This window comes from Aotus nancymaae, unplaced genomic scaffold, assembly GCF_030222135.1.
Source record: "Aotus nancymaae isolate 86718 unplaced genomic scaffold, 86718_ANA_hifiasm-v0.15.2.pri h1tg000039l, whole genome shotgun sequence".
Taxonomy (NCBI): domain Eukaryota; kingdom Metazoa; phylum Chordata; class Mammalia; order Primates; family Aotidae; genus Aotus; species Aotus nancymaae.
In genome coordinates this window covers 10,124,129-10,137,066 of record NW_026988453.1, presented here as the reverse complement: position 1 = coordinate 10,137,066, position 12,938 = coordinate 10,124,129, and positions in this window count along the sequence as shown.

The window sequence follows — 12,938 nt, the reverse complement described above, 5'->3', positions numbered from 1 at the left end:
AGGGGCAAAGGATGACCTGAAATGTACTGGCTCCCTTCCTCATCCCAGGATGGAACATTAACAAGAGGTGTTGCAGGGCAAGAGGGTGCATCTTGGATAAAACCACCCCTGAGATAAATTTGGGAGAGTCTAAGAACTTCAGGAGCTAGTATCCTTCACAGACTGGGCAGAGCTTGGGGAAACCATAGACCTTGCAGAGAAACCTTCCACCACAGGGGATGCTGCATCCAACATGATCCAAGACAGGTGAACTAGCAATCACAGGCACGTGCTGAGGGCAATCTTCAAGGGTCCACACGCAACAGTATGTTGGAGAAAAAGCAATCTAGAGTTTTCTGGCAACCCACTGAGATGCACGATAGCTGAGAGACCAGAAAAGACCCAAGTTTTTAAGGAAGCTCAGAGTAAGGAGCTCTTGTCACCAGAGGCAATGGCAAGGACCAGTGTGGGGGTGGCAGATGTCACTATGATGCCCACAGACCAGATCAAACCAATGGCATCTTCATCACAAGCAGAATGAGGGGCATGTCAGCAGAGGGTAGGGAGGACCAAGGACATTGGAGCAATATCACTACATCCAGACACCACCCTGAGAAGGGGCTGGAGAGGTACCTTCAAGCTGTCTAGCGTCTGAGTTTTGAATTGGCTGCTTTACCTAAAACAGATCTGAACAATAGAGATCAACTTTCCATTAATTAGTATGTTTAAATATCTTGCCAATGTCACCTCATCCCTGCTACCAGCAGAAATTATTACCCACACTAAACAATCATAAGACAAAAAATTTACTTTTTTTCCCATATCCGAGTAATATAATATGTCAATTTTGAAAGCACCAAATACACACACACACACACACACACACACACACAGAGAGAGAGAGAGAGAGAGAGTTGGAGTTAGGCCCTTTCTGGGCTTTTTGTTCCTTTATTGATTTAAAATGCGTTTGGGGCATGTTGTGTTCACAGGCAATGTAGAAAGATACATTTTTCTTTCATTAGGCATAGCTGGAAATTCATTCTTCCTTGTGCCAGAGGAATTCAGAACTCTCATGTATTGTTAACCTTGCATGAGGTGTGATGGCCAGCATAAGTGGCATAAGAAGCTTCATGCTGAGAGTAAACGTAGAGAAGTAGAATATTTTGGAAAACTCTGCCAGATTTATTCTTGGGAAAATCCTTGCACATCCTGTTGTTCCCTTGCATTCCCTAGGGGTGACGTGGGACAGTTCCGATTTACACCTGCTGCCCCAGAATAACTATTAGACGTGCTTCTTCACAGTGTCCTGATCTGAGGTCCTTGGTCACTGTAGCCATGGAGTCTTTCTGGCACAAGGTGGCAGCAGCTGCCCACAGTTGAAAGCATACTGTAGCTTGTGGGCCCTTCCAGTATCTGTGACAGAGAAAAGGGTCCATTCATGAACCCAAGACAGGGTTCCAAATATAGCACCAAACTAATGGAATGAGGGTACCTTAGAATGCAAGGACTTCGAATGCAGGATCATCACCTCCCGCCATTAGGGCAGGCCACACAACCCTTTTGGCAGTGGATGGGGATTCTTTCAGCTGGTGAAGTTAGGCTTTTGTTCACAAATTTCAAGCAGCTCCTGGAGAGAAGGGAAGGGTCCGCTCTCTGCAGTTTCTGAGATCCTCACCTACAAAGACACTCATCCTTGCGCTAAATGTGCAGACTGCTTGGATACGTTCACCTGGCCATCAAGAAGGTGCATGTTTTTCAGACAATACTTCAATTGTCAGCTCTTCTCTCTCTTTTTCTTCTTGTTAAGGGTTGAAATGTGCCAGAAAAGATATGGTGAAGTCCTAACCCCTAGTCCCTCAGAATAACCTTACTTGGAAATAGGATCGTTGAAGATGTAATCAAGATGAGGTGATATGGAGTAAGGCAGGCCCTTAATCGATATTATATCCTTATAAGAAAAGAAGACAGAGACACGGGAAGACGGCCATGCGAACCAGAGACAGAGACTGTAGTGATGTTGCCATAAGCCAAGGAACGCCTGGGATACCAGATGCTGGAAGAGGCAAGGACAGATCCTCCCCTAGATGCTTCGGAAGGATCATGGCCCTGTCAGCACCTTGATTTCAGACTTCTAGCTCCAGAGCTGTGAGAATAGATTTCTGCTGTTTTAAACCACCCAGTTTATAGTGCTTAGTTACGAAAGCCTTGGGAAACCGATGTGCTCCTCTCTCACACTTTCTGACCCCCATGCATTACTTATCCGTTGCTGTGTACCAAAACTACCATAGAGTCAGCAGCCTAGAACAACACACGTTTCTCTCCTTCTTTCTTTTGGTCAACAGTCCTGGCACAGCTTTGGGTCCTTCAGTCAACATGTCAGCCAGGTCTGGGTTTGCATCTGAGAGCTCAACTGGGAAAGGATCCACTTCCAAGTTCACGTAAAGATTGGTAGGATTCAGGTCCCGGTGGGTAAACAGACTGAGAGCCTCAGTTTCTCGCTGGCTGTGGGCCACAGGCTGCCCTCCTTGCCTTGCCACATGGCTCTCTCCACTGAGCAACTCACAGCGTGACAGCCAGCTCCGACAAAGTCAGCAAGGGACAGAGGCTCCTTGTAACAGATGGGCGTTACAATCTTCTCATTCTGTATTTAACCACAGACGTGACTTCTCATCGTCTTTGCTGTATTCTACTGATTAAATGTAAGTCACAGGTCTCATCAACACCAAAGAAAGGGGACAACACAGGGGCATGATCACCAGGAGGTGGGGACCACAGGAGCCACACCCCACAAGGAGGAAGGACAGCAAATTCTTCAGGGATTAGGTTTTTAGGCTGAACTTCCAGGGGCTTAAATCTCTCTGCTCTCTCCCCTGTCACGGTCTCCTTATACATCCAAGAGATTAAAAATTATTTTTTCTTCCGCCTTCACAAACTGAGTGCAACTTCTCACTGCTCTGTGGAGGGACCTTTTTCCCAACTTTCCTCCTCTTTCCCTGCTAACAGTTGGACCATGGCATAGAAGGGGGTTTCCAAATCCTGGGGCAGGGGCAGAGTGGAAAAGCTGAAACAGGCTGACCCCAGGCAAGGACAGGCTGTGTTCTCCAGCAGTCCGATGGGTGTTACCTTGCTTTGCAGGGTTGGGGAGGGAATGAACCACTACTTATGCTCATCCACTTTTTCCTTGCCTCTGCTGTCTGCTGCTGGGCTCTGGGGTCAGTCGCAGTTTAGGGCATGCATAGTGCTCTGCTAACAATCCATGTGTTTCCATTTCCCCACCATCCTTTGCAGTTAGGCTGGAGCCATGGGACTGATTCAGGCTAATTAACAGTGGAAGTTTGGTGTGATAGTTCTGGGATGAAGCCAGTGTACCTCTTCCCTCCCTTCCTTCCCTGACTCGGTAAATTTGGAGACCAAGTGTTGAGAGAGCAGCACCGTAAGACAAAGGGAGCTCGGTCCCTGAGAGGTGGTTTGGACCGCCCTTGCCATGCCCCACGGGACTTCATTTGAGTGAGACATAAAGTCTGCGGTGCTAAGTCATTGAGACTTCAGGATTTGTCTACGGCATCAGCCCAGCAACAGGTAGCACAACTTATCACATTTATTTGAATTTCCTTATCAGTCCCTAGGCAAGCTGTTGCAAAGAAAAGCTCAGCCAAGCACATCTAAATCATCTCAAACCTGCACTGGGATACACAGATCTGCCAGGGCCACTTGGTATAGTGACACTGGCTCTTGGCTCTGTTCTCTAACCCCTTACAAGCTATGTGACCTTAGAGAAATTATTTAATCTCCATGTCTGTTTCCAGACCTGTAGTATAGGATTCTACTAGTAACTTGAGTAAAACCACGTGGAGCAGTGGAAGAGTTCCTGGCTCCTCATCGCTTTCTCAGCTGGGGTGTAGGGACACACTCTGTGAAGCCCATCTCCAACCCTGTTAGCACAGGCCTCTGGGGTTTCTCCTCAGCCCACCTGTTCCCAAAACAAATCTCAACTTCATTTCTTTTGCCTTTCCCCAGTTCTCTCTCCTTCAAGCTATTACCTTCCTTCCCACAACACTAGAGGGTGCTTCGAGTCAGGCACCATCCAAAACCAGATTCTCACTCTGTCCAGTCAGCAGCTGGTGGGGGCTGGGCAGTCGGCGAAACTTAGAGCATGTCACTTAGAACCGGGAGATGGGCTTCTCCCCATCAGAATGGCCAACCAATCTTAAGGTCACATAGCACATTCCCTATTCCGGAATGATCCCAGATTGCTTCCTTGGAGCCCTATTCTTTTCCTTCCTAACACCTACCAATACTTCTAAATCACTTATATTGTATATACTTCTCTCTATGCTAACTGGCTTAATGTTCCTCTCCCCCAGCACCCCAGCAGACTATCAACCAACGGATGTGTCTGTTTTGTTCACTGTCTCTTTTCAGTACCCAGCAAAGTGCCTGCTGCATAATACCTTCTTGACAAATACTTGAAGACTCATTAAATTAATCCCCCCATCTTTTCTCATTCTCTATCCCACCACCCCCTCACGCCCCAACACCAGAATCATCCACCTGATCTTGTGCTAATTATCACTGCCATCCCAACCTTATCACCTTTGGTTATTGTCACAATTTCTTAAAAGGTCTTTATTTTCCCAAATATTTTCCTTTCAGTACATTTTGTCTACCGCCACTACCCTGCTCAAAAAAACATTACCTACGGGTTCAATTCCTGGATGCTTTCGAGACACATTGACAAACAAATTCATCTAGAAGGGAAAACTCAGATGGTGAGAGGAGGCTGAACTTCCCTGAGGCTCCAGAATTCTTATCCATATGGTAGGGATAATATTATCATCTGACTCACAGGGTCATTGCAATGCTTAAATGGGATCTTGGCGGGCATGGCCACTGGCAGAAAATAGTCAATCTAATAAAGGATGGCTATTTACATCAATAATATTCTATGATTTTAGTTCAAAGGAATGAGAAATGTTCAGGTTGATAAAAGGAAAACTTCAGCCGAATTAAACGTGAAGGAGTTTCATTGATCAATGAACGATTTGTGAAGTGAGCAGCTTCCTGAGTCAGAACAGGCTCAGAGATTCCAGCACAGCCATGTGGTGGAAGAAGATTTTTGGACAGAAAAAGGAAAGCGACGTACAAGAAAACGGAAGTGAGTTACAGAAACGACTGGATTGGTTACAGCTCAGCGTTTGCCTTATTTGAACATGGTTCAAACAGTTGGCCACATTTAATTGGCCAGAAGTCAGTGATTGGCACAAGAGTAGGCTACAGTCTGTTTACACTTCCCGCTTGTTAGAGTTCACAATGTCCAGAGAAACTTTTAGGTCAAACTTAAAATATGTAAAGAGGCAGCTTTAGGCTGAACTTGATTTAACAAGGTGAGCAAACAGGAGACTCTGGGGGACTATTTCAAAGGCTACTGAGGGAAGTGGGAGTAGATTTAACCCTATATTTCTCCTTTCAGAAGATGTGAGTAGTACCAATAGGTAGGAATTAAAAGAAATTAGATTTTTCTCAATTAGAATTTCCTAAAATTTAGAAATATTTGAAAACGGAATTGACTTGAGTTCCCCGTCCCTGGAGGTAACAAAACTAAGACTGAATGCCCACTTTTAAAAGAAGTATCTGAAGATACTGTGTCCTGAGCAGAGACTTGAATTAGGTCACTTCTAAGGTCTCCTACTTCATGATTATCTAGGAATTTATGATTCCATGAGAAGTCTTTCCTAATGTCTTTGGCCCATTAATTTCTCTCACTCTTTGGAGGTTTTATTCTTTTGAATATGTAAGACCTGCTTTGATATTTGAGTTTCCCTATTCCTTCCCAATTAGGTACTAAATATCTTGAGGACAGTAACCACGTGCCTGTGTCTTACTACCCTCCCTGACATTCCTAGCATTGCGGCGTGTGGGTGCCTGATAAAGCTTTGTTAAAGAGGAAAGAAGGGCTTCCTTTTAGAGAGAAAAACTCCCATGCTGAAGTAGGTGGAACTACAAGATCCCCTTCCCTTCTCTCCTTCAAAATAAAGCTCAGCTTCATGAATTGAACAGTTAGGAAGGAGACGACCCCAGGAACACTGGGATCCTATGTGTCAGCTTTTGAAATACAGAGTGGAACATTTTATCATTTCCTAGGGCATTCTTGTGTAGGATCCATTTTAAAAAGTGAGTGAAAGATTAAGGGTAATGATCTCTGAAGATAGTAATGTATTTTGCCTTCTTAAGTAATTTTGTCAATGTGGTACTTAAACAACATTTATTTATAACTTAAACGTAAATCAAGATAAAATTTCTCATCATTACGGAGCCTGTCCTATTGCAGCGAATCTGGAGATTTGCTTCTTGCAGTATTTGGTAGGAAAACGGTCCTTGAGCACCCCGTTGATACTGGCTTCTGCGTGATTTCAGGCAGGTTGGGTGAGCACACAACAATTTCTATAAAGGAAGTTTAGCTCTGCCCTTTCTATTTCATGGACACTTACAGGTTCAAGTCTAAAGAAAAAGGAGACATTTGGAGGGCACTTGGACTCTGGAACTTGAGTGGGAACAGCCTGGTGGATGAACCCCAAATGTTATACTTCCAGATTCTCTTAAATCTGATCCTTCAGGATTTGCCCACCTGTCCCTATTGAGAGCTAACTACTGTCCCCTTCCCAACTCTCCCTCCCACACTTTACTTGAAGACAATACAGAGGTTTCTCCCCACCATCTCTGCTCCTTGTAACTAGGCTTATAACTAGGGGTAAGTCATAGCATGACCTGACTGGGTATGTGTTGGGTCTGATAATGGAGGAAAAGACCTCAAATGAGCTGCTAGTCCTAGCCAGGCTTTACCAGGAAAAGTTAGAAGAGTTCATGCAGGACTGGATCCTGAAGGTGCTGGATCAAGAGGATGGGAGCATCAGGTAGGACAGGGAAGAGTTTACTGATTTGAGGTCACTCTCCAGAGATATAGGATTTGACACCCTAGCAAGGACCCCAGGAGGTGATGTGACCTTGCTGCTGAAATGACTCCTGAAAGCAGGGAGAAAGTGATGGCCCAAGCTTGATGTGATTGAAGTGCCAGGACTACTCCAGCAGACGGTAGAGGCAGAAATGGAAAAGCTCGGGAAAGTTAGCATGCTAGAGTGGATACACCATAAGACTGGAAGGCGTACCAGGTGATTCTGTTCTATGAGAAGGGCCAGAGTCTACACCATTTACAAGAGCCGGAAGAAATGATCTAGTGAGGACATCAGCATTACTGAAAAGATCAGTTGGGAATCTCCTCGATAAGCCAGTGTTGATGTTGGAAAGATGGGTAGAAAATTTGACTCAGTGATACCAATGGTGATGACAGGCCCAGAGCCAAAGAAGCCAGGTGGCGGCACTTAACTGCAGAAGCCAAGTGGATGCCATTATTACAATGAGCAACGGGGCTGGATCGTCAGCCAAGGATGCCTGACCCACAGAGTTATGGAGATGGTTAAAAGAACGCAGACCCCTAGAGACAAAAGAGATAACCAACAAGAGTGTTTTTTAGCTTGGCTTAGAAGAAGTCAAGGACGGACGACGAGGAGTCTGAAAGCAGTCGCCCAATACAATGCCATGGTCCTTTGGCCTTTTCTGGATCTGAACCAGTTTTCAGATGTGGACTCAGCCAGGTGTCTGGGAGAAAGAACCCTGCAACACCCCAGCAAACATACACAGTAACAATTCCATAAGCCCTTCCCAAAGGGACCCAGGGTCATATACTTGGGTAACTGTACCTGTGGAAAGGGAACTCTCAAATATTCTGAGGCCCCTTGGACTCAGGGTCCAATGAAGCCTCTGAAACTGCCCCATCCCCAGCCAAGACAGTAAATATAAAACAGTATCACGTGTCGGGGGTAATTCTGGAGATTAGTATCATCCATAAGGATTGGAAAGATGATGCTAAAAGAATGGCAGTTCCCAGGATGTCTCCATTTAATTCAATAGTTGTCCCCTGCAGAAACTAAGTGGCCCTGAAGGATGACGGTAAATGACCATACACTCAACTAAACAGTAATCCCATTTTCGGCCACTGTGTCTGTTTACCTGCTACAAGCAGATCGGCAAAGCCTCAGGTACATGGCATGCAGTCTTGATCTGGTGAATGCATTCTTTGCTATTCCCTTCAGAAAAGAGGGTTGGAGACCATCTGCCTCTATGCAGATGAATAACAATATATGTTTATAGTTTCACCCCAGGGCTATTAGCTCCCCTGTCCTCTGTCATAATACAGTCCAAAGGAATCAACATCATCTAGACATCATGAAAAATGTCACACTGACCCATGATTTGATGCTCTCATGCTAGTCGGGGCACATGATAAGAAGTGGCTACATTTGGGAGGCCTTCATAAGACACGTGGATCAGAAGATGGATGAGAACCTATGAAGATTCAGGGGCCTGTCACATGGGTAATATTTTAGGAGTTCAGTGATAAAGAGCCTGCCAAGAAACCTCATCCAAAGTAAAAGACAAGCTATTACACCTTGCACGTCCTACCACAATAAAGGAAGCAACACTCCTGATAGACCTCTTCGGTTCTGGAGGCAGCATATTCCACAGCTGGAAACACTGCTCTGGCCCATACACTTAGTGACATGAAAGGCTTCTATCTCTGAGTGGGGCCCAGAGCAGGAAAGGCCTCTGCAGCAGGTCCAGGCTTAGCTATAAGCAGCCCTGCACTCACTAGTGTTAGAGGTGTAGGTGGTGGGAAAAGACGCTGTGCAGAGCTAATGGCAAGTCCTAGTGGGAGAATCACTACCTACTCACATGGTCCCCTAAGGTTCTTTTGCAAGGCCATGGCATCTGCAGGGCAGCATCATGTGCCTTCTGAAAAACAACTGGTGTGATACTGAGTCCTGGTTGAGACAGGGTACCTGAACACAAGACACCAAATGAGTATGCATCTGGAACTGTCCGTCATGAGCTGGGAGTCGTTACACCCACCAAGTCCTAAGGTCAGGCAGACCCAGCAGCAATTCATCACGACTTATAAGTGCTTTAGCCGGGATCAAGCGCAAGGACCTGGAGCACAGCAAGCGGCATAAGCAGGCAGCCCAGACCCTCATAACTGCCACTGTTGCACGAGTGCCCCTCCCCAGGCTCATAAGGGACCACTGAAGAGCATACGTTATAGCCAATGGCAAAGAGGGTAAAAACCCAAGCTTAGTTTATAGGTGAGTTGGTTTGGTATCTAAGTTCAAGTAGAAAGTGGATAGCACATGTTCTACAAGGAGTAGCCTTGAAAGACAGAGTCAGTAGAAAGTCTTTCCAAGGGGCAGAGCTTGGACAGTGCACCTGTTCATCTATTGTGTGTGAAAGGAAAACTGGCTTAATGTTAGAATACATACAGAGTGAAAGGTAGGGGTGGTGGAACGTGGAGGGACAAGGGAGTGGGCAGGAAGTGTGAAGATCTTTGTATTATATGCTAATGCTCATCAGAGAGAATCCACCACGAAAGAGCCACTAACTGCCAAGTAGACAGGATGGCTTGGCCTTCTGACATCAGACAGCTTCAGCCATCGGCCACCCTGGTGCTAACACAGTGGACACACTAAGGAAGGTGCACTGTCAGAGGGATGGAGGCTATGCATGGGCCCAGCAGACAGTGTAGGCTCCCACTAATCAACGCTGTTAGTTACTGTAGCTATCAAACGTTCAACCTACCAGCAACAGAGACGAACACCAAGCCCCCGCAAATAGCACCATTCTTCCAGGAGACGGAGACCAACAGCCTTCTCTGTGGCAAGTTAACTTTTTGGGGAGCCCTTCCATCCTGCCAGGACCGGTGAATCATTATCACAGGAGAATGTATACTCCAAATAGCATCCTAACGAAATAATCTTAATCCGTAAGAAACATATTCATTTCAATTCCCGGACTCAAGTCACCCCAAAAAGATTATGCTAAGAGGTGTTGATCATGTTTTCCAACAGCAATTCATACCAACATTCTAGAATGAGCTACAGCTAAAGTCTTAGGCTAATATACCCCCATCTATGAAATAATCTCCTGGGATTATTTACTCTGTGCTTTTACCAACAGTCTGTACCTGAACTTAAACTGTCTCAGCACTCAACTAACTGCCTTCGGAATGCCTCCTGTGTTTAGGGGTTGAATATTATTGAATTGCAAGCTTTGTTATCAGGTCAATGGTGGTTGATGTTATAAAAGCTTGCTAAATGCCATTATAAAATGATTATTTATGCTATACAAATACTTTCTTCTGTTGTCATTTGGAGAAGTGACAAGGCTCATAGTTCACCTTCCTTTGTGAATTTCTAAGTAAGTGACCAAGGACTTGTACGAATGCAGGTGTTTTAAAACAATGTTTTCTTCAATACTTAGTATTCTACCTGAGCTAGGAGGAACAATGTGCCTTTCCAGCAGACAACAAGGGTAGAAAAAGCTTACAAAGTGGGTAGAGTGAGCAGAAAGCTGCCGTAACATATAAGGAGAAGGATAAGCGCTGACTACCAAGGAAAGGGAGAGGATTGGGTGAGCCACGTGGGAGCCTAAAGCACCTCTGTCCACTGCTCTTTATTACATATTAGCAAGCACATTTTGGAGAGGGAAGAGATTCATATGGATTGTTTTACAACATGGGTAGCTTTCCTTTTTTGGGTTAGCTTTCTCCTTGCTAGTTTTTATTCTCATGTGTGTATGTTTAACAAATAAAGTCATTTGTTAATTGGGGGATTGGAGGTGGGAGCTGGAGGACAGGGAATGGATAGAGCTCTTCCCAGGTTTGACATTTGGTCAAAGCCTGATTATCCGTAATCTAGGGCCTGAAGTCAGAAGGTTACAGTGTCGCGTATCTATGTAAAGGAGCCCCTGGGGCTTTGTGCTGGGTAAGAAAATTCAACTGTACCTCCAAGAAAAGCAGCCAGTATGAAGTTTCCTCCTCCATAAAGCTTCAGAGAAGGGACATCATGGCTCTGAGAAAGTGCTCTGAAAACTGGGCCAGCGCATTTCAATTGATTGTACTTTACTGTAATTTATGTCTTTTGTAATCGAACGGTCTTCAAAGTGTTCAAAAGGAGATAAAGCAGGAAAATATGCCCTTAAGGATGCAAATGGCAGCAACGTTTACAAAATGGTGAAAATCTGACAAATGTTTACTTAAGAATATAAATTTAATTCAGAAGTGTTCTTGACAAATTGATTAATTTTTAATCTTTTAAATGTCACATCCTGGCCAACATGGTGAAACCCCATCTCTACTAAAAAAATACAAAAATTAGCTGGGCACGGTGGTGCACACCTGTAGTCCCAGCTACTCAGGAGGCTGAGGCAGGAGAATTGCTTGAACCCGGGAGGCAGAGGTTGCAGTGAGCCGAGATTGCGCCACTGCACTCCAGCCTGGCGCCTGGCGATGGAGCAAGACTCTGTCTCAAAAAAAAAAAAAAAAAATGCCAAAATGATGGGAAGAAAAGGAGGGAGGGAGAGAGGGAGGGAAGGAGGGAGGGAGGGAGGGGAGGGGAGGGAGGGAGGAGACCCTTGAATAGATGAAAAACCTCAAAGGGATTTTTTTTTTTTGAGAGTTCGGTCATGATAAGACACTGGCTCCTTTTGCTATAAGCCAAGTAATATTCTCAGCTAATGTTTAATGAAAATTAATTGCAAGCTAGGAACTTTGAATTATATGGATTATCACAGTTAATCCACATAATAACTCTATGAGGTAGGTGTTATTTTCTCCTGTTTAACAGATGAGGAAAACTAGACTTAAAGAGAAAAAGTAACCTGACCCATGTCATTTTCCCAGTAAAAAGTAGAACTGAGATCTTAACTGAGAGGAGCAGGGAATCTGACTCCAGAGTCTACGCAATAAAACACGACACTACTGCTCCATAAGAAGTGGAAGGGGAGAATCTCACCAGGCATTAGCCACCTCTCTACCACCTACATGAGGGTCACTCATTTTTGGAAATGAGTCTCTGAATGCAGGGCCGCTGTATACGGTTCTTCAGGTTGTGCACTGCTCAAGAACACCATTACGAAGGAGATACCATTCACACTGTAGATGTGTTTTAATTAATATGAGAGGCTATGGATGGAGGTGAATATCTGCAACTCTAGCACTGGAAGCTGCTGACTAAATCCTGGGAGAGTACCACACACAGCTGTGCACACAGTTACACACAGCTACCAGCACACACAAGTGCACAATTGCCCTGTCACAGCCGAACTCCAAGCACCCCGTAGAGCTGTTTTTCTTCCTCCTCTGCTGCTTTCAGTGATCTGCCTTCTAATTTGGAAAGGGAAATGCATGGAGAATACATGCTGCCATCTATGGCTACAGCAAATTACACAACAATATGCCAACTGAATTTATTCTTAAGGAAGAGTTTCCCTTTCTAATTGGCCCAGAGGTGCTATGGTATCATATTTATCAGGGGTCCTAGTGAGGGGCCCTAATTACAGCTTGCAGCCCCCCCGCTCCTCTCGTGCCATTCATTGCTGGGGGCTTCAGCTGTACCAGCCATTTTAATGTCAGTTTCAGACCAACAGAGATTGGAAGATCACACCTTGTACAAGGAAAAAAAAAAACATAAACACATAAACTATTTTCCAAAGGGAAATATTGGGGTACTTTTCAAGCGTGTCATCTATTGGGTAAGCCGCACTTCTCTATGTCCTCTTTCCGTGAAGATCGTCTCGTTTACTGCACTGTGCTTTGTCAGGGACATGAATTAGTAACCACCAGCTCATGCCGTTGAACCCAAGTCAGTGACCCAAGCTGCCCAAAGTGCTTCTCTATGAGAGTCGGAGGAGCCAGTTCAGCTGGAGGGCACCAGCTGCCAGCCAAAGGACAGGGGAATTCCTCTCCTGAATTTTGAATTTTCCCTGCATTCCTGCCCAGGCTGTTGCATCACTTGTCTGGGAGATGCCTGAATGGGCCGATAAGCTGGGGCACCTGAATAGTCTGGGACCCTGGA